At 34.1% G+C, this 21,163-nt stretch overlaps 1 protein-coding gene across 1 annotated transcript in view; it reads left to right on the top strand.

Moving 5' to 3' along the window:
• Positions 1–8,979: 8,979 nt before the first annotated feature.
• The window catches only part of LOC145288497 (serine/threonine-protein kinase TBK1-like), a 154,029-nt gene continuing 141,845 nt past the window's right edge, over positions 8,980–21,163 (top strand). The window contains exon 1 of the mRNA XM_080136333.1: positions 8,980–9,102. The gene's annotated coding sequence lies outside the window, so the exon portion shown is untranslated. The remainder of the gene's footprint in view (positions 9,103–21,163) is intronic.

Genomic DNA, 21,163 nt, shown 5'->3' on the forward strand with positions numbered 1-21,163 from the left:
CACACACACACACACACACACACACACACACACACACACACACACACATATATATATTTTTATGACTAAGGAGTATATTACCAACTAATTGAGGAGCCGCCTGCAAGTATTATCATGAGGGGACCTGACTATCGATGCATCTTTTATATGTGTTACTGAAGTATATCTTGGTATGTCTGCATATTTGAAAACCGTATTTGTTCGTTTTCTTCAATTTTTTATAAAAATATTTTTCAGGTTATTGTTCATTAGTATTAATATTGAGTTTCATTGGTAACATGCCTGGGAAAGTACAAAACTCAAACTTTGAAATATTCTGCTATTCTGAAAAAACGGCCAAATTTGTTTAGATATTTTAGAACTGGTAAAGATTAATCAGAACTGACTTTTCCAGAGCATTCATCATCGTCAAACTCAAATATCAGTTGAGGTGATATTGTAAACAAACAGATGGAACTTGATGAACACGCTGCTTTTAATCATTTTCTAACATTTATTATTGCATGTAATTGTCAGCATGGATCTTAGTATCTTTTATAAGACCAAGTAACAAAAACCGTTGCACAAAGGAAAAATGATACCCTTTTTATAATAATGAACGGGTTTTATTCAGTGACCTATTTGGTGGGAGTTAAACAGTCCAAGTAAGAAAAGGAAATGTTAAAGTCCCTTGGGCCCCCCCAAAAATCTTTCAGCATTTATCTTGACGTAAAGTAATCGATATTTGAGCACCCAGGTACAGGACAGGAAAGCATCTTATTTTCTGTTCAAATATATTGAACTAAAAACCCTCTTTTCAAAAGTGCTCAATACATATGTAAAGATTTTCTAAATAAAATCATATAAACAATCTACACTTCAGCAATGTTAATCGTCTCACCAGGGGTCCAACAATGGTTAAAATAATTAAATGAAAAGCTAATGTAATTAAAATTTGGCATTATTGGATGTATTCTCAAGGCTACCCAATAAGAACACTAAAGAAGCCATTGACTTGGACCTGAGAGTGAATTTTGTTCAATTTTCAAACCAAAAACTAACTCCATTACATCAAGCAACAAATGAGGATCTCACACTATGTGAACTTAGGGATATTATTCTAAAATGTTTGGGAAGTGAACAAAACAAGACCATATTGGCCTTATCGGAATGAATAATTGAAAATGCAATTTTATTGAAATTAAATAGAATAACAATGATACCCAAATCAATGCAACATGAGGCATTGCAAAAAATATATTATGGACATCAAGGAATGAGAAAATGAAAAGTCTGAACAAAAAGTTGTGTCTTTTTAACACAACATTAAATAAAGACATAGACAACATACTACAACAATGTGCCTTATATAAGCAGCACCAAAATGTGTGGAATGCTGAACCCCTGATGCTGCATGTGATTTCCTTGAGGCCATGGCAGATAATGATCACTAACCTATTTCACATTGAAGGTCTCAACATTTTGCTCGTTCTGAACTATTATTCCAAGTTTCCATTTGTGAGATTGTTAAAGGAGTTCTTCAGTCAGAAAGTGATCAAACTGACAAAGCAAATATTTGGAGAACAACAAATCCCAGAGATAGTGATAAGTGACAATGCTCCACACTTCAACTCAGTCCATTTCAAGCAATTCACAAAAGGATGATCATCATCTGATCCCAATGAGGCTTTGAATATCACACGTCATCAGCCAAGTTTCTGCAGTTGAATGGCTTAGCAAAATATTGTATCTAGGTAGTGAAATTTGCATTAAAAAAAGTTTACTTGGACATGGTATTGTTATATCTGCGGAAAACTCTCTTAGGTCATACCATTCCATCACCAGGTAAATTTCTATACCAAAGGAACCAAGCTGGGAACATCTCAGTCAAATGCACCAACCAAAACACGAACAAGGAGAAGATAATGACATGATTGGCAAGATGTACCATGATCAACATACAAAAGATCTGCCCAAACTGCACAAAGGACAACCTCTGTGTGTTTTGAATAAAACAGTGGTTTCTTGCACTTGTCACACAATTGAGCAGAGAACCAAGATCGTACATAGTACTTCCGGAAAAACTCTGTTGAAATCGACAGCACCTTAGGGTAGAGCCATCTGGAATCACAAGTCCTGAAGTACTAACTGAAAATTCCCAGGAGCCCAACAATAACTGTACACCCAGTAGTGAGGCAACCGACATACAGAAGCAACAGTCACATCTTAAACAGCGCCTAACCCGACCAGACACAAACATCTACAACAATACAACAGATCAAACAACCAGATCTGAACGTTATCATCAAATCACCCAAAAAGTTTAGAGATGGAACAATCACAAATTGACTTTTTTGTTTTGTTTTGTTGTTTTCTAAATTTTCCTTTTCTTTTTGTCATTTGAAAGAAGGGGGATGTGATAATATGTCATTTGAAAGAAGGGGGATGTGATATGTCATTTGAAAGAAGGGGAATGTGATAATGTGTCATTTGAAAGAAGGGAGGATGAGATAATATGTCATTTGAAAGAAGGGGGATGTGATAATGTGTCATTTGAAAGAAGGGGGATGTGATAATATGTCATTTGAAAAAAGAGGGGATGTGATAATATGTCACAATTAACTCCCCTTAGATAACTCTCCAAAAAAAGAACTTCTTGCCTATAGAACTATTGTAAAAGAATAAAGGGAGGTAACCATCATGGCCAATTTCACTGTACCATGTGTTCTATGTTTTTCCTTCCTAAGCAATAAATAATATTTCAGATGCTACACTTTAACGTTAATTCTACTTTGAAGTAAAAAATAAAATATAAGGGGAAAAATGTAAAATATTCAAGTCATAAAAAGTTTTTATTTTTTTTTAAATATTCAGAGCAGACTTTTTTTTTTAAATTTCAAATTTTTTTTTTTTTTTTTTTACACAGTGGTCACCACTTATCAAGGCCCGGAAGCCACTCAGGGATAAGGGTTATTGCAAGTACATTACGTTAGTGTGGAGATTTGATGAAGTGTTTACTTAAGGGGGCGGTTCATTAGGAATTTGTTAATGTTGGACTTGAACACATCCAAGTTGTTGTCAGGTGGGAAGCAGGCAGACGAAACAGAGTTCCACAGGCGTGCAGTTCTAAGAAAGAAGCTTTGTTCATGGAATCCACGTTTTAATTTAGGCATAGATAAAGAGTATGGGAAATTTTTCACAGTGGATTCGGCTAGATGGGTGTTTTTCGTGAAAGATTGGCGAGGGGGGACCATGGTTGCTCTTTAGTTAATTAGAGTTACTGTGTTTGAGTTTTTTTGTTTTTTTTTGGTCATTCTTCCCCCTTTCTTTTTTCTGAAACAAACAACAAGCTGGGGGAAAACTGCATTTTTCATAGATGTTTAAAGTAGACTGTGAAGATTGTAGAAACAGGGGACATAACTCAAAAAGCATAAATAAATTACATTATAATGGCATCAAATTTGTGCAGCCTATATCAAAAGACTAATTTTTTTTATTAAAAACACAATAGCAGATGTTCTACACAATGAATTTTCGTCATGATTCATGATTGTTGGAAAATGATATTTTCATTCTGTTACAGGTATCTGCATTCTGCAAGGTAGAACAATAAATTTTCTCAAAAAAACAACACTACAGCTTTATTTTAAAACTTTTATTGAAAAAAATCAATTCCGGTAACTTGATTATGTATTAGAACTGACATCTATTCAATGTAGCTGCCCTTAACCTTAACCACTACTTCAATATGGGTCCGGAACTGAGAGCATGCCTTTTCCACAAGCGCCGGCAGGAGCTCAGCAAATACTCGGTGGATGGTAATGATCAGGCTGGCTTTGGTGTTGTAGGAAGTCGTGTTGGTGATGTTCTTGACGACGTATATGACCAAACAAAGTAGTCCAGCGGGTTTAGGTCAGAGGACGAGGGGGCTAATGAGAGAAGGCTACAAAGTTATAGCACTCCTTTTGAAGCCAAGCTTGGGTCTCTTTGGACATGGGCCAGCGCCGAGTCCTGCTGCCATACCCGAGGTTTGCCAGTAGCCACCTGATTGCACCAAAGGATCCTCACACTTTTCAGCACATCAACATACACTTTTTTGGTGTTAACTTCAAGCCGACTTCAAAGATGTGAGGTGGCATAATGTGTGATTTGAAACCACACCAAATACCATAACCGTGAATGGAAACTTTGTTTTCATCACCCTGGGTACGTCCCTGTTATACGTGACAACTCAATCATGCATTTTGAGGGTGCTGGCAACGGTCCTGTTGTCATAGTTTAGATTGGTAGAGAGCATGAGTTGTACAGCGTTGCATCTCCGCACTCGTTCGTTGAACATTGTGTCACTTTCAGTCATGATAGACGGTTTCTGTCGCTCTTGGAATTTGTAAACAACTGGTCATTTAGTAGATGGTTTGCAACAAAAAAAGAAAACCGGTTTTCATCAAATAGAAATGGAATCATGCTGTCTTTTCTAGGCAACAATTTTATCGTTCCATTCTGTTAAAATTTGTCTGAATTTTCTGTATTTTTGTTTTTCCTTAATTAAGTTGAATTCTAAGCATACAAAAATACCCAATATTTGTTAAGCCTTTCCTTAAACACAAAAAATGAAAACTCTACCAGACTTCTCCGCCAATTTTGGGTCTAAACACATTGAAATTTTTTATGCATGTTACTTGGACAAGGATCAAACTTTTTAATTTGATTTGAGCCCAAAACAATAAATGTTAAGGGGTCAAAATTGGAGTCAAAGTTAAAAAAATTTTACTTTACCAAATTACTCAGCCAATGTTTGGTCTAAACATAAAGTGTAATCAGACATAGGGCAAGCTTTTTAATCGGTTTTTGTCCGAAAATTTGACTGCCAAGGGGTCAAAGTTCAAAAGATTTGACCTTTGCGATCCTAAGCAAACTATTCAGCCAATTTTGCATCTAAACATTTGAAATTTTACATAAAGGTTTTTCAGACATGCAACAAGCTTTTTAATCAGTTTTTGGGTGAAAATTTAGCTGGCAAGAGGGCAAAGTTAAAAAACTTGGTCTTTGCACACTCTACCAAACTCTTCTGTCAAGTTAAGATGTGGTTAACAATTAATTTGTATTAACTTTTCATTTCATTAATAAAGATACCCCATTAGTAGTTATAGGGATGCATCTGATAATATTATGTTTTATTTGGCTTTACAGTTTCCGATTTGATTTATGTGCTTCCATGTTTGTTTATATACACAAACTATAAATGGATAAATTCCTATCACGCTATTATTATACATGTGAGGATGTCATTAAGTTATGGTCACATATGGTATCGCCCTCTGCCATCATATGCATCCGAGATCAATAGTTACTTTAAAATTTATCAAAAACTTTTTGTACAGCACTATTTGTAATAAGTGTTTTCAGGTTAAATTTAACTTCTATCTCTTTACCATAAACGTTCTGATCCCCGCTTGGGCCCAATTGATATGAATAGCTTTTGTCCCAAAGAAGCTGCCTGTTTTGATAAGCTTTTGTGTTTGGCCTTCAATCTTGACATAAAATGGAAAACTTACATCAAATCTGTTGCCAATGTCACTGGAAAAATGGGTGCATCATTCTACTGTTCCAGAAGGTATTTCACTCCCGATGCAATCCTCTACCTGTATAAGAGCCAGATATGTCCTAAAATGGAGTACTGGTGCTACATCTGGACAGGAACTCTCAGAACACCCTATCCTGCATTGCCAGAATTCAGGACCAGCTTTGAAACCCAGTGGGTGATACTTTTTTTTTCTCATCCTTGTAACCTTTTTACCCACAGAAGAGATATGAGCCTGTCGATGCTCTGTCTTTATTTTCATGGCAAGTGCTCATCTGAGCTTCAATCTATGGTCCTCCCTTACCAAACTTTCATACAAGCTTTCGTGTAGCTACAACGACAATCAACCCCCCACACACACACACTCTATTTGTGCCTAAATGTAAATGTAAATTCTATGATCAAAGCTTCTTTCCTAGAACTGTTCGCCTGTGGAATTCTATTCTGTTGGCCTGACTTCCAGCTAACTACAATATGGTCATCTTCAAGTCCAATGTAAACAAGTTTTTTGTTGAAACGACCCCTTAAATAATCTAATTCTACTCAATTTCCACTACCAATGATCACTAGGCTGTTATCTCGGTGACCACTATACACTTATTAACCCTTATCCTCGAATGGCTTCAGTGATGACTCCCTTTGTAAAAAAAAAAAAAAAATTAATTGTATTTTCGGCTTCCCACACTGAGAATTGAACATCTAACCTTTAGAAGAAGATCACTTTTACAACTGACTTTTTCTAAGTACTCTAACCACTATGCCAGGTTCAATCCTCAGTGTGGTCAACCAAAAATACAATTGGCAATTATATAGGACATCTGTCCAGTCATGGTTGATAGAACCAGAGCATGCTATCCCTGTGACGTAAATAAAGGGTTCTGTTCCAAATTCTATGCAAATTCCCGAGTTCAACATGATACATTTGAAGAAGGTCAGAGTTTTTTTTTACAAAGGCCTCACCACTTATTAAGGCTCGAAGGCCACTCGAGGATAAACGGTAATGAGTGTAAAGTGGTCATCGAGTGCAGTAATTACGTACGTACAAAATGAATGCCGATGCTCAAAATGAATAAACATTTTGACCCCCCTCCCTTTACTTAAAAATTCACCAAAAATAAGGAAATTAACCAATTTTAAAGAAATTTTCAGTATTTATCAAATAATGATCACGGAATATATTGAACCCATTATTTTTATTTAAATCTTAGTTAAAATGTATTATTTTGTCAAAACAAAAAATACTTTTACTAAAGTTATGGTTTTCAGCAGTAAAAAAAAAATGATTGAATTTATTTTTGTTTTTTATGAAAATAAAGCATCGTAAAATATAACAATTAAAAAAAAAATTATTTAATTTTCACAGGAAATTACGATAAAAGCCCCTAAAGTCTGTATTAATGAATTCGATAAGTCGAAGAAAAATGAATTTCTCGAACTACCAATATTATCATTTCACACAAAAAATTATAATAGGTAAAATTTTTCTACTTTTTTTTTTAATTACATAAGGTTCCATTAAAAAAAAAAAAAGAAAAACGAATAACGTGGTTTAAAAAAAAAAGGTAAAATTCTAAAAAGCACTGCGTTTTTTTTTTTTAAATTTGAATATATTATTTATTGACCTTTTCTCTTCAATTTGTGAGTAAATTAATTATTTACTTTTCGGTGAGTAAATTAATTATTTACTTTTTAATAGAAACTTGAAAATGGGGGGGGGGCGTGAATTAAAAAAACAAAACATTTGTCTAAAATATTATATTCGGTTTATTGAAAAGAACATAAAATTTCACATTGACCCTGAAAATATCGTAAAAATAGAATCAATAGAAAAATTTTGATAGATTTTTAAAGTTTAAAAATTGAAAAATATTGAGTTCGGAAAATTCATTACTGTTTTTAAAAAAAAAAAAAATATTTTTATTACTTTTAAAACAACTTTAATAGTTTATTTTGGAAGTATAATCCATAAAGAAAATAAATAACCCACTTTTAACAGAGAAATTACGAGATTTTTATATTGTATTCGCAGTTTCGTGTTAGGGGTGTCAAAAATTCCTACAAAAATTCTGATACTGCTAGTGATGCAATGCACCTAGTGCATCTGCTACTAGTAGTCTCTCGCTCCTTGACAAAAAGAGAGTTGCTAATCTGATAGGCCCTGAACTGGCATCTAAGCTTCAGCCTCTGTCCCATCGACGAAATGTTGCATCCCTCTTCCTGTTCTACAAGTATTTTAATGGTGAATGCTCTGACGAACTGCAAGCACTTGTGCCCCCACAACGTGAACACCCTTGACAAACCCGGCAGGCTGCTAAATCCCACCTCCACACAGTAGAGATCCCTAGATGTAAAAGATCTTTCTACTCCAGCAGTTTCTTCCCCAGAACCTCTAGACTTTGGAATTCCATTCCAGGTCCCTGCTAGTGCTGCCCAAATCCCTATATAGTACCCCAGTAGTTGTTGCCCCTGATCCTTTTCCCTACACCAAAGTAGCAATGCAATGTGCTTTGTTTGGGGTGAAAATGTAACTAAAAAAAAAAAAAAAAAAAAAAAAAAAAAATTTATGATAAATTGGCTTTCAAAACAAGATCCCGGGGACCTGGTCTCTCCCTATCGTTTTTTGTTCATTTTGCCCGTACCTAGTAGTAATCGTTAGTAGTGAGAATTTGGTATAATTTAATTATTTAAGGGGGTGATGACTTGACTCAGCAAGAACTTGTTTACATTGAAGACAACCATATTGTAGTTAACTGGGAAGCAGGCCAGTGGAACAGAGTTCCACAGGCGGGCAGTCATATGAAAGAAGCTTTGTTCATGGAATTAACGTTTAGACACAGAGATAGAGTGGGTGAAATTGTTGATTGTGGCTATAATTAGACGAGTGTTTTTGAGAAAGTTTGGCAAGGAGGACCTCGACCATAGATTGAAGCTCGGACGAGCACTCGCCACGAAAATAACGATAACACGGACAAGGTAGCAACGTCTCTTCTGTAGGAAAGAGGTTGCAAGGAAGATTATTTGTTTTTATTATTTCAGACGATTGCCTGCGCAGAAAACTAGTTTCATTTCATGTCGGACATCGAAGGGTAAACTTCGTTGTTACAAGGGCTTCAGCTGTACCAAAGCAAAAATGTACAACAAAAATGAACCTGATATTTTTTTTTTTTTTAATTTTCTATTTCAGGAACCCGAATTTAATTTTGTATGGTTGCCTTTCGGTTATCGTAATAAATCGTTCTGGAATTTTGTCAACTACTAATCTACATAAAAATATTCAATTTGGGTAAAATATTCGTATTTTACATAAAACTTATTTACGGAGTTAAATCAATGCTTATGTTATAATTATTAATATTTATTGTTTACTAAAATGTAGTTAAATAATTGATTTATTCAAAATAATTTTTAAATTGTAATACGAAAATATGTTAATAAAAAATAAAAATAACTGGCAATCTTCTTCCTTATTCTCAAGTAAAGGAAAATGTTATTATTTTAACATTTTTGGAAATACAAGCAGTTTTATTTGAGACATTTAAAAGGTAAACTGTTTAATTCTATTCAGAATTGAATGATAAAAATATTTTCTTCATTTTGTTAGAAAGAAAAACCTCGCCATTTACAATTTACGTCGATTATTCTCTTGTACTTTTTTAAAATGTCGAAGTGATTTCTGGACTTCACTTTTTCACGAAATTTTATTGAGATAAAATAATTCAGACAGTTTTTATTAAATTGTTTGGTGAAAGTACAGAATAGGTACAAAACACTCTCCCCTTCTTAAGAATGGTTTTCTAAATAACGTTATTATTTCAGCACGGGTCAATAAGTGCACTACCAAACTAATTAATTTTAAAAAAAGTGAAGAAAAAAAAACGATTAAATACAAAAGCAAATGTATCGAATATGGACAAAACTTAATAAATGAACGTTATTGTCCATTAATATGAATTGATTTTATGGGTTTGTTTTACTGTTGTACACAGATTCGAAAAAGTTGTCAAAAAACAAATATATAACAAATAAAGGCAAGATAAGTTACTTTTCTGCCTAACTGGATATGTTTTCAGTGTTTTTATTGATGTAACATGTTTAATCAGGTCGAAAAACATACTGTGTTATTGGAAAATTCAAAATGGCACCCGACTCTCTTATAACACGGAAAGTTTGGGAAAATGTGCTATAAATATAAAACTAGACAAAATACTGTTAGAAACTCGCTCAATATATATATTACCGTGACATAGGTTGAAATATATTCGGTGGGTTTTTAATAGTATTTTGTCTAGTTTATTATTTATAGCACCTCTTCCCAAACTTACCGTGTTAAAGAGAAAGTCGGGCGCCATTTTGAATTTTCCAATACATCGGTAAACATGTTTTTTCGAGCCGAATAAACATGTTACATTGAATAAAAACAGGAAAAATATACCCAGTTTGGAAGAAAAGTAACTTTTGATAACATTTATTTCTTATATATTTGTTTTTTTGACAACTTTTTCGAATCTATGTACAGTAATACAAACCCGATTTTATTTATTTCAGTGTTTGTTTAAACGTTGCTCGTGTAGAAAACGTGTTGAAATAATAACGTTATTGTTTAGAAAGCCATTCTTAACACGAGGAGGGAGTCTTCACCTACGAATTTAATAAACAAAATGTGGGGCATGTTTTACAATAGACAACGGTTATTTGAAGGTTGTCTTAAATAATCCAATTGAAAGGGAAAAACTTAGCTTTGCATGCTCAACAATTTAGCTCTTTTCTCGGTGTCAGTGCTTGTTCGGTGCCGTAACTTTATCACCGAATCTTAAAACCTTTTCTAAGACATTAATCGCCTTAGACAATGTAGAGAAATAAAGTGATACATACACCAATTTATTTGAAAGAAAATATTTTTGTAAAAGTTTTAAATAGTTAAAGTTTTAGGTAAAACTTTGTTAGACAACATGGCTACCAGTGATTAAAACAGTTACATTTTTAAAACTATAAAAAGTAAATTAGAAATTGATTGCATGACAAGAAATACAATCTCTAATTATAACGCACACACACACACACATATATATACATATATATATATATATATATATATATATATATATATATATATAAAAGGCACTTTGTGTTTTTGTGTGAGTTTGTTTCCTATGGATTTTGAAACGGCTTAGCCAATTTAAAAAATTCATACACATGTACTTTGTGTTTGACAGTGTTCTTAGATAGGTTTTGATGATAAAAGTATTAAAAGTGTGGAACATTCGTTGATTTTCAGTCAGTCCTGGTCAACGTCGGGTATCCCCGCTAAAAATCATTATTTTTTTTTATCAAAAATTGTGCGAAAATGAAACAAACAAAAAATCGTGGATGGTGAAATAAATATTTAAAAAAAAAAAAAAAAATCAGTTTAAATGTAAGAATAAACCAAGCAAGAAATCGTAATTGGGCGGGGTTGTCAAATTGACGAACACAGCAGTTAGAATCAGCTAACGTACTTCCTCCCTGCTGGTAGCGCTCTACTCGCTCTACAGGAAGTTGTGTTGTGACGTAACAGTTTTTTACCTATATCTCTCACACCTATATCTCCCCTGTGCATGAACCTTTTTTTTTCATTTTTTTTTTCTTCTTTCTTCTTTTTTTTTAATATTTTTATAATTTCGTAAACATATTTATTGGTGCTAGTGCAGAGAGTGATCCGCGCTATTTTTTAAATCGTATTTCCAAGTTTAAAGTTTTATTATATATTTTTTTATTCAATTGTAAGATTGAAGTAATGCCTTTTTAACGTTATTATTTACGCCCGGATCACTCTCTGCACTAGTACCTATTTATAAGTTCAAATAAAAAATTGTTCTTAACATTAAATAAAAAAAATATTTTTATAATTTCATAAACATAGATAATTATAAAACTCTGAACTTTGCTTGCTTGCTTGATCGAGTTATTCCATCTTTTTAAAAGGGATGACAGGTGAATATATGAATTAGGAAAACTCGTCTCGGGGAAAACTCGTCTCCGGAAAACTGGTCCCCTTTCGCTAGGTAGGAAAACTGGTCCCTTATTGAATAAATGTCGATTGAAAACACATTTTATGATCGTTCTTGAAGGAGATATTGTTTTTTAAAATAAACTATAACCCCCATAATATTTAAACAAACAAAAAAAAATATATTTTTACTTGTTTAATGTTTGTTTTTGTTTTTTTTTTAAATAAAATCGATTTTCTAAGTGTCCGTTTTCTACCTAACTGGTTCAGTTCTTAGTGGGGGTTTGTATTACTGTACACATAGATTCGAAAAAGTTGTCAAAAAACAAATATATAACAAATAAATGTTATCAAAGGCAAGATAAATTACTTTTCTACCAAACTGGATATAATTTTCGTGTTTTTATTCAATTTAACATGTTTATTCAGCTCGAAAAGCATACAGTGTTTACCGATGTATTGGAAAATTTAAAATGGCGGCCGACTCTCTCTTTAACACGGTAAGTTCGTTAAAAGGTGTAATAAATAATAAACTAGACAAAATACTGTTAGAAATTTGCTCAATATATGTTACCGTGACATAACTTGACATATATTCGGTGGTTTTTTAATAGTATTTTGTCTAGTTTATTATTTATAACACCTTTTCCCGAACTTACCGTGTTAAAGAGAGAGTCGGCCGCCATTTTAAATTTTCCAATACATCGGTAAACACTGTATGCTTTTTGAGCTGAATAAACATGTTAAATTGAATAAAAACACGAAAATTATATCCAGTTAGGTAGAAAAGTAATTTATCTTGCCTTTGATAACATTTATTTGTTATATATTTGTTTTTTGACAACTTTTTCGAATTTGTGTACAGTACAGTAATGAATTTAGGAAAACTCGTCCCGGAAAAACTCGTCTTGGGAAAACTCGTCACCTTTCGCTAGGTAGGAAAACTGGTCCCTTATTGAATAAATATCGATTGAAAACACATTTTATGATCGTTCTTGAAGGAGATATTGTTTTTTAAAATAAACTATAGCCCCCCCCCATAATATTTAAAAAAAAATATTTTTACTTGTTTAATGTTTTTTTTTTTTTTTTTTTTTTAAATAAAATCGATTTTCTAAGTGTCCGTTTTCTACCTAACTGGCTAAGTTCTTAGTGGTTTAACTTATTTTAAAGCGTTTATTATGTTCATACCAAGTTAATTACAAATTTGTTTTTGTTCTTATTTTAACGATGTTTTTTGGAGTCATAAAAACAATAAAAAAAAAAAAAACTCAAAAATTAAAAAACATGGAGCGATTCGATTCTTCGTTACGCTTTTGGTTTTGTTTTTTAATTATGATAGTTTTTTTGTTGTTATGTTTTTGTTTTCTCTCATACAAAATGCACTCATGCGTTATTTAAAATTATGATTTTATCAATTATCAACATTTATTGTCGTCCTGTCAAATTTTGCAAAAATTAACTAATAAATTAAAAGCGAAATATTTTTTTGGCGCGAGAGATGCCATGTGCTAACAATCTCTCGTTAACTCATTTTTATTTTTTTAAATTTTTACTTCAAAATTCTAAAATCAATCATTAAGAGAGAAAGTAATCACTAAATAAATTTATTAATCAATTTTATTGAAAACTCCGCTATCGTTTATCAAGAATCTTTTTAATTTCATTTTTTTGTTGGTTGCTTTTCGAAGGGAGATATAGGTTTTATGCCCCCCCTCTCTCTCTAAATTATATTTTAAAAAATATTAAAATTTATTATTTTCTTTTTAAAACCAAATCTCCTTCAGTAATTTCTTTAATTTTCTATTTTTTAGCGATTATCAAGACACCCTAAGATACCGGGCATTATTTCTCGTTCTCCCGTAACACTCGACCGACATGTTTTTTGTTTGTTTTCTGTTTTTTTTCTTTACCAAATAAACGATTCCAAATAAATTAAATAAACAACATAGTCGGCGAGGTAGAAACATCGATTTTTCCCGAGACGAGTTTTCCTAACAAGTAAAAATATTTTTTTTTAAATATTATGGGGGGGGGGGCTATAGTTTATTTTAAAAAACAATATCTCCTTCAAGAACGATCATAAAATGTGTTTTCAATCGATATTTATTCAATAAGGAACCAGTTTTCCTACCTAGCGAAAGGGGACGAGTTTTCCGGAGACGAGTTTTCCTAACAAGTAAAAATATTTTTAAAAAAATATTATGAGGGGGGCTATAGTTTATTTTAAAAAACAATATCTCCTTCAAGAACGATCATAAAATGTGTTTTCAATCGATATTTATTCAATAAGGGACCAGTTTTCCTACCTAGCGAAAGGGGACGAGTTTTCCCGAGACGAGTTTTCCGGAGACGAGTTTTCCCGAGACGAGTTTTCCCGGGACGAGTTTTCCTAACAAGTAAAAATATTTTTAAAAAAATATTATGGGGGGGGGGCTATAGTTTATTTTAAAAAACAATATCTCCTTCAAGAACGATCATAAAATGTGTTTTCAATCGATATTTATTCAATAAGGGACCAGTTTTCCTACCAAGCGAAAGGGGACAAGTTTTCCGGAGACGAGTTTTCCGGAGACGAGTTTTCCGGAGACGAGTTTTCCCGGGACGAGTTTTCCTAACAAGTAAAAATATTTTTAAAAAAATATTAGGGGGGGGGCTATAGTTTATTTTAAAAAACAATATCTCCTTCAAGAACGATCATAAAATGTGTTTTCAATCGATATTTATTCAATAAGGGACCAGTTTTCCTACCAAGCGAAAGGGGACAAGTTTTCCGGAGACGAGTTTTCCGGAGACGAGTTTTCCCGAGACGAGTTTTCCCGGGACGAGTTTTCCTAACAAGTAAAAATATTTTTAAAAAAATATTAGGGGGGGGGGGCTATATTTTATTTTAAAAAACAATATCTCCTTCAAGAACGATCATAAAATGTGTTTTCAATCGATATTTATTCAATAAGGGACCAGTTTTCCTACCTAGCGAAAGGGGACCAGTTTTCCCGAGACGAGTTTTCCCGAGACGAGTTTTCCGGAGACGAGTTTTCCCCGGACGAGTTTTCCTAACAAGTAAAAATATTTTTAAAAAAATATTATGGTGGGGGGGGGCTATAGTTTATTTTAAAAAACAATATCTCCTTCAAGAACGATCATAAAATGTGTTTTCAATCAATATTTATTCAATAAGGGACCAGTTTTCCTACCTAGCGAAAGGGGACGAGTTTTCCCGAGACGAGTTTTCCCGAGACGATTTTTCCTAACAAGTAAAAATATTTTTAAAAAATATTATGGAGGGGGGGGGTTATAGTTTATTTTAAAAAACAATATCTCCTTCAAGAATGATCATAAAATGTGTTTTCAATCGATATTTATTCAATAAGGGACCAGTTTTCCTACCTAGCGAAAGGGGACGAGTTTTCCCGAGACGAGTTTTCTGGTGACGAGTTTTCCCGAGACAAGTTTTCCTAACACGTAAAAATATTTTTTTTTAAATATTATGGGGGGGGGGGCTATAGTTTATTTTAAAAAACAATATCTCCTTCAAGAACGATCATAAAATGTGTTTTCAATCGATATTTATTCAATAAGGGACCAGTTTTCCTACCTAGCGAAAGGGGACGAGTTTTCCGGAGACGAGTTTCCCCGCAACGAGTTTTCCTAACAAGTAAAAATATTTTTAAAAAAATATTATGGGGGGGGGGGGGGGCTATAGTTTATTTTAAAAAACAATATCTCCTTCAAGAATGATCATAAAATGTGTTTTCAATCAATATTTATTCAATAAGGGACCAGTTTTCCTACCTAGCGAAAGGGGATGAGTTTTCTGGAGACGAGTTTTCCGGAGACGAGTTTTCCGGAGAGGAGTTTTCCCCGGACGAGTTTTCCTAACAAGTAAAAATATTTTTATAAAAATATTATGGGGGGGGGCTAAAGTTTATTTTAAAAAACAATATCTCCTTCAAGAACGATCATAAAATGTGTTTTCAATCAATATTTATTCAATAAGGGACCAGTTTTCCTACCTAGCGAAAGGGGACGAGTTTTCTGGAGACGAGTTTTCCGGAGACGAGTTTTCCAGAGACGAGTTTTCCCCAGACGAGTTTTCCGGAGACGAGTTTTCCCCGGACGAGTTTTCCTAACAAGTAAAAATATTTTTAAAAAAATATTATGGGGGGGGGCTATAGTTTATTTTAAAAAACAATATCTCCTTCAAGAACGATCACAAAATGTGTTTTCAATCAATATTTATTCAATAAGGCACCAGTTTTCCTACCTAGCGAAAGGGGACGAGTTTTCCCGAGATGAGTTTTCCGGAGACGAGTTTTCCCGAGACGAGTTTTCCTAACAAGTAAAAATATTTAAAAAAAAATATTATGGGGGGGGGGGCTATAGTTTATTTTAAAAAACAATATCTCCTTCAAGAACGATCATAAAATGTGTTTTCAATCGATATTTATTCAATAAGGGACCAGTTTTCCTACCAAGCGAAAGGGGACAAGTTTTCCGGAGACGAGTTTTCCGGAGACGAGTTTTCCCGAGACGAGTTTTCCCGGGACGAGTTTTCCTAACAAGTAAAAATATTTTTAAAAAAATATTAGGGGGGGGGGCTATATTTTATTTTAAAAAACAATATCTCCTTCAAGAACGATCATAAAATGTGTTTTCAATCGATATTTATTCAATAAGGGACCAGTTTTCCTACCTAGCGAAAGGGGACGAGTTTTCCCGAGACGAGTTTTCCCGAGACGAGTTTTCCGGAGACGAGTTTTCCCCGGACGAGTTTTCCTAACAAGTAAAAATATTTTTAAAAAAATATTATGGTGGGGGGGGGCTATAGTTTATTTTAAAAAACAATATCTCCTTCAAGAACGATCATAAAATGTGTTTTCAATCAATATTTATTCAATAAGGGACCAGTTTTCCTACCTAGCGAAAGGGGACGAGTTTTCCGGAGACGAGTTTTCCGGAGACGAGTTTTCCCGAGACGAGTTTTCCCGAGACGAGTTTTCCTAACAAGTAAAAATATTTAAAAAAAAATATTATGGGAGGGGGGGCTATAGTTTATTTTAAAAAACAATATCTCCTTCAAGAACGATCATAAAATGTGTTTTCAATCGATATTTATTCAATAAGGGACCAGTTTTCCTACCTAGCGAAAGGGGACGAGTTTTCCCGAGACGAGTTTTCCCGAGACGAGTTTTCCCGAGACGAGTTTTCCTAACAAGTAAAAATATTTTTAAAAAAATATTATGGGGGGGGGGGGCTATAGTTTATTTTAAAAAACTATCTCCTTCAAGAACGATCATAAAATGTGTTTTCAATCAATATTTATTCAATAAGGGACCAGTTTTCCTACCTAGCGAAAGGGGACGAGTTTTCCCGAGATGAGTTTTCCCGAGACGAGTTTTCCCGAGACGAGTTTTCCCGAGACGAGTTTTCCTAACAAGTAAAAATATTTTTAAAAAAATATTATGGGGGGGGGGGGGGCTATAGTTTATTTTAAAAAACAATATCTCCTTCAAGAACGATCATAAAATGTGTTTTCAATCGATATTTATTCAATAAGGGACCAGTTTTCCTACTTAGCGAAAGGGGACGAGTTTTCCGGAGACGAGTTTTCCCGAGACGAGTTTTCCCGAGACGAGTTTTCCTAACAAGTAAAAATATTTAAAAAAAAATATTATGGGAGGGGGGGCTATAGTTTATTTTAAAAAACAATATCTCCTTCAAGAACGATCATAAAATGTGTTTTCAATCGATATTTATTCAATAAGGGACCAGTTTTCCTACCTAGCGAAAGGGGACGAGTTTTCCCGAGACGAGTTTTCCTGCGACGAGTTTTCCTAACAAGTAAAAATATTTTTAAAAAAATATTAGGGGGGGGGGGGCTATAGTTTATTTTAAAAAACAATATCTCCTTCCAGAATGATCATAAAATGTGTTTTCAATCGATATTTATTCAATAAGGGACCAGTTTTCCTACCTAGCGAAAGGGGACGAGTTTTCCCGAGACGAGTTTTCCCGAGACGAGTTTTCCCGAGACGAGTTTTCCCGAGACGAGTTTTCCCCGGACGAGTTTTCCTAACAAGTAAAAATATTTTTTAAAAAATATTATGGTGGGGGGGGGCTATAGTTTATTTTAAAAAACAATATCTCCTTCAAGAACGATCATAAAATGTGTTTTCAATCAATATTTATTCAATAAGGGACCAGTTTTCCTACCTAGCGAAAGGGGACGAGTTTTCCCGAGAGGAGTTTTCCCGAGACGAGTTTTCCTAACAAGTAAAAATATTTTTAAAAAAATATTATGGAGGGGGGGGGCTATAGTTTATTTTAAAAAACAATATCTCCTTCAAGAACGATCATAAAATGTGTTTTCAATCGATATTTATTCAATAAGGGACCAGTTTTCCTACCTAGCGAAAGGGGACGAGTTTTCCCGAGACGAGTTTTCCCGAGACGAGTTTTCCCGAGACGATTTTTCCTAACAAGTAAAAATATTTTTAAAAAATATTATGGAGGGGGGGGGTTATAGTTTATTTTAAAAAACAATATCTCCTTCAAGAATGATCATAAAATGTGTTTTCAATCGATATTTATTCAATAAGGGACCAGTTTTCCTACCTAGCGAAAGGGGACGAGTTTTCCCGAGACGAGTTTTCTGGTGACGAGTTTTCCCGAGACGAGTTTTCCTAACACGTAAAAATATTTTTTTTTAAATATTATGGGGGGGGGGGGCTATAGTTTATTTTAAAAAACAATATCTCCTTCAAGAACGATGTGTTTTCAATCGATATTTATTCAATAAGGGACCAGTTTTCCTACCTAGCGAAAGGGGACGAGTTTTCCGGAGACGAGTTTCCCCGCGACGAGTTTTCCTAACAAGTAAAAATATTTTTATAAAAATATTATGGGGGGGGGGCTATAGTTTATTTTAAAAAACAATATCTCCTTCAAGAACGATCATAAAATGTGTTTTCAATCAATATTTATTCAATAAGGGACCAGTTTTCCTACCTAGCGAAAGGGGACGAGTTTTCTGGAGACGAGTTTTCCGGAGACGAGTTTTCCGGAGACGAGTTTTCCGGAGACGAGTTTTCCCCAGACGAGTTTTCCGGAGACGAGTTTTCCCGAGACGAGTTTTCCTAACAAGTAAAAATATTTTTAAAAAAATATTATGGGGGGGGGGCTATAGTTTATTTTAAAAAACAATATCTCCTTCAAGAACGATCACAAAATGTGTTTTCAATCAATATTTATTCAATAAGGCACCAGTTTTCCTACCTAGCGAAAGGGGACGAGTTTTCCCGAGATGAGTTTTCCGGAGACGAGTTTTCCCGAGACGAGTTTTCCTAACAAGTAAAAATATTTTTAAAAAATATTATGGGGGGGGGGGCTATAGTTTATTTTAAAAAACAATATCTCCTTCAAGAACGATCATAAAATGTGTTTTCAATCGATATTTATTCAATAAGGGACCAGTTTTCCTACTTAGCGAAAGGGGACGAGTTTTCCGGAGACGAGTTTTCCCGAGACGAGTTTTCCCGAGACGAGTTTTCCCGAGACGAGTTTTCCTAACAAGTAAAAATATTTAAAAAAAAATATTATGGGAGGGGGGGCTATAGTTTATTTTAAAAAACAATATCTCCTTCAAGAACGATCATAAAATGTGTTTTCAATCGATATTTATTCAATAAGGGACCAGTTTTCCTACCTAGCGAAAGGGGACGAGTTTTCCCGAGACGAGTTTTCCCGAGACGAGTTTTCCCGAGACGAGTTTTCCTAACAAGTAAAAATATTTTTAAAAAAATATTATGGGGGGGGGGGCTATAGTTTATTTTAAAAAACAATATCTCCTTCAAGAACGATCATAAAATGTGTTTTCAATCAATATTTATTCAATAAGGGACCAGTTTTCCTACCTAGCGAAAGGGGACGAGTTTTCCCGAGATGAGTTTTCCCGAGACGAGTTTTCCCGAGACGAGTTTTCCTAACAAGTAAAAATATTTTTAAAAAAATATTATGGGGGGGGGGCTATAGTTTATTTTAAAAAACAATATCTCCTTCAAGAACGATCATAAAATGTGTTTTCAATCGATATTTATTCAATAAGGGACCAGTTTTCCTACCAAGCGAAAGGGGACAAGTTTTCCGGAGACGAGTTTTCCGGAGACGAGTTTTCCCGAGACGAGTTTTCCCGGGACGAGTTTTCCTAACAAGTAAAAATATTTTTAAAAAAATATTAGGGGGGGGGGGCTATATTTTATTTTAAAAAACAATATCTCCTTCAAGAACGATCATAAAATGTGTTTTCAATCGATATTTATTCAATAAGGGACCAGTTTTCCTACCTAGCGAAAGGGGACGAGTTTTCCCGAGACGAGTTTTCCCGAGACGAGTTTTCCGGAGACGAGTTTTCCCCGGACGAGTTTTCCTAACAAGTAAAAATATTTTTAAAAAAATATTATGGTGGGGGGGGGCTATAGTTTATTTTAAAAAACAATATCTCCTTCAAGAACGATCATAAAATGTGTTTTCAATCAATATTTATTCAATAAGGGACCAGTTTTCCTACCTAGCGAAAGGGGACGAGTTTTCCGGAGACGAGTTTTCCCGAGACGAGTTTTCCTAACAAGTAAAAATATTTAAAAAAAAATATTATGGGAGGGGGGCTATAGTTTATTTTAAAAAACAATATCTCCTTCAAGAACGATCATAAAATGTGTTTTCAATCGATATTTATTCAATAAGGGACCAGTTTTCCTACCTAGCGAAAGGGGACGAGTTTTCCCGAGACGAGTTTTCCCGAGACGAGTTTTCCTAACAAGTAAAAATATTTTTAAAAAAATATTATGGGGGGGGGGGCTATAGTTTATTTTAAAAAACTATCTCCTTCAAGAACGATCATAAAATGTGTTTTCAATCAATATTTATTCAATAAGGGACCAGTTTTCCTACCTAGCGAAAGGGGACGAGTTTTCCCGAAGATGAGTTTTCCCGAGACGAGTTTTCCCGAGACGAGTTTTCCTAACAAGTAAAAATATTTTTAAAAAAATATTATGGGGGGGGGGGGGCTATAGTTTATTTTAAAAAACAATATCTCCTTCAAGAACGATCATAAAATGTGTTTTCAATCGATATTTATTCAATAAGGGACCAGTTTTCCTACTTAGCGAAAGGGGACGAGTTTTCCGGAGACGAGTTTTCCCGAGACGAGTTTTCCCGAGACGAGTTTTCCTAACAAGTAAAAATATTTAAAAAAAAATATTATGGGAGGGGGGGCTATAGTTTATTTTAAAAAACAATATCTCCTTCAAGAACGATCATAAAATGTGTTTTCAATCGATATTTATTCAATAAGGGACCAGTTTTCCTACCTAGCGAAAGGGGACGAGTTTTCCGGAGACGAGTTTTCCGGAGACGAGTTTTCCTAACAAGTAAAAATATTTTTAAAAAAATATTAGGGGGGGGGGGGCTATAGTTTATTTTAAAAAACAATATCTCCTTCAAGAATGATCATAAAATGTGTTTTCAATCGATATTTATTCAATAAGGGACCAGTTTTCCTACCTAGCGAAAGGGGACGAGTTTTCCCGAGACGAGTTTTCCCGAGACGAATTTTC

The sequence above is a fragment of the Euprymna scolopes genome, chromosome 2 (assembly GCF_053919585.1).
Source record: "Euprymna scolopes isolate OS-2025 chromosome 2, ASM5391958v1, whole genome shotgun sequence".
Taxonomy (NCBI): Eukaryota; Metazoa; Mollusca; class Cephalopoda; order Sepiida; family Sepiolidae; genus Euprymna; species Euprymna scolopes.